General features: G+C 39.9%; 1 pseudogene; it reads right to left on the reverse strand.

The window, feature by feature from the left end:
- Window positions 1–814: 814 nt before the first annotated feature.
- The window catches only part of LOC119357886, a 1,520-nt pseudogene continuing 513 nt past the window's right edge, over window positions 815–1,821 (reverse strand).

Here is a 1,821-nt window from a genome sequence, read left to right on the forward strand (position 1 = left end):
TGATCCTGGGCTCCTAGCCATTAATATGTTTAATTCCACATTGTCTTCATCTAATTTCTAAATTACTGGACAACCTGTTATATTCTTATAGAATTATGATCCGCCAAAACCATGTTTCTCTTGGTCTAATTTCTAAATGATAATGTGCAACATCTATCTGCTGGTGAACCTTTTTTTTTCTTCCGACTATATCTCCTGCTGAACCTATTTTACGATAAGATTTTTTAGGGCATTTTTTGATGATTTTTTTTCCTATAGCCCTTAAATAAAATCAAATATAATCAAGTGCAATTCACAGTAAGTTTTCTGCTCCTAGCTAGTTGTAAAGAACAAGTTCAATTCAGTATGATTTAGTTCTTGACATGACCGTGCTGCCAGCAACTCCTTTTCTCTAGCTAGCACAATAATTGTACTTGTTTGATGTAAAGGACATAAATACAAGGAAATAAATTGGAAGCTTATTTCAAATTAACTAGCTAGTGGTGTTTGTGAAGTTCAAGAAAAAGCTGGTCTTTTTCTCGACAAATAAGTTGACATGCAAAGAATCAATGAATGTATTTGCAAGAAAGAAAACATAATTATCGATAAAATTGGTTGTGATTGTCACTGTAGATAGTGGTAGTAGCTAGTTGGAACTAGATACAAACCAATAAAATACAAGATCTCAAATCTCCAACCAATAAAGAGTTCAACCCAAATTTTACAATTACACTACTATCTTTAAATAGTGATTATTGTAATACATGGAGAATTAATTAATGCACTAGGTTGCGCTTGTGACCAGGCAAGAAAAACTTATGAACTTGCAAGCATCGAAATCAGATCGACATCCACACAATGCCGATATGAACATTGTCTTGATACAACTTTATTTGTATTTTATTTCAGAATTTAAACAACTAGTTTGAGCGGGTCACACATGACGTTGTGTGACACATTATTTGTCACCGCTACATATCCATCGACTAAACAACGGTGATCCAACTATATATTACTAGAGATCTTTTCTTATCAGTAGACACCAACTCCGATGCCAACGCCTAATGGCACACTAGTGGTGGTTTCGTACAACGGCACGTTGACACTGCACATCGTTGGCAGGTTACGGAGTGCAATGGAAGTCATCACCTCAAGCTGAGCTATCTGGTGTGGCTGCAAAAAGGTACCATGTGCCAATTGTTGTTGTTGAGGTTGTTGCCCGAGTTGCTGCTGCAACTGCTGTTGGGGTTGGGAGACACATTGGCCCAACTGTTGGGGTTGTTGTTGCTGATATTGGATGATACTCTGACCCTGTTGTTGTTGTTGTTGTTGCTGCTGCTGCTGCTGCAGGATGATAGAGTAGACGATAGCACGGATTGACTCATGGCGGGATTGCTCGGGGATTTGCCGCAATTACTGGCAACATTGTTGCTGCATCACATGGCAAATGCTCTGCTGCAACATTTGTGACCTAGCAAGACATCGCTGCATTGCCACAGGGATGCACTGCTGCTGGAGGAATACCTTGCATGGGTTTAGCTGCTGCAAAACAGATGGATGAATAACTGGTATTTGTTGTTGCTGTGAAAATGGTGGTTGTTGTTGCTGCGAAAATGGTGGTTGTTGCTGCTGTGAAATTGGTGGCTGTTGTGAAAACGGTGGTTGTTGTTGCTGTGTAAATGGTTGTTGTTGTTGTTGTAGCTGCTGCTGCTGTGAAATTGGTGGCTGTTGTGAAAACGGTGGTTGCTGTTGCTGTGTAAATGGTGGTTGTTGTTGTTGCTGCGAAAATGGTGGTTGCTGTTGCTGCAAAAATGGTGGTTGTTGTTGCTGCGAATATGGTGG

This window comes from Triticum dicoccoides, chromosome 1A (assembly GCF_002162155.2).
Source record: "Triticum dicoccoides isolate Atlit2015 ecotype Zavitan chromosome 1A, WEW_v2.0, whole genome shotgun sequence".
In the NCBI taxonomy this organism is placed as follows: Eukaryota; Viridiplantae; Streptophyta; class Magnoliopsida; order Poales; family Poaceae; genus Triticum; species Triticum dicoccoides.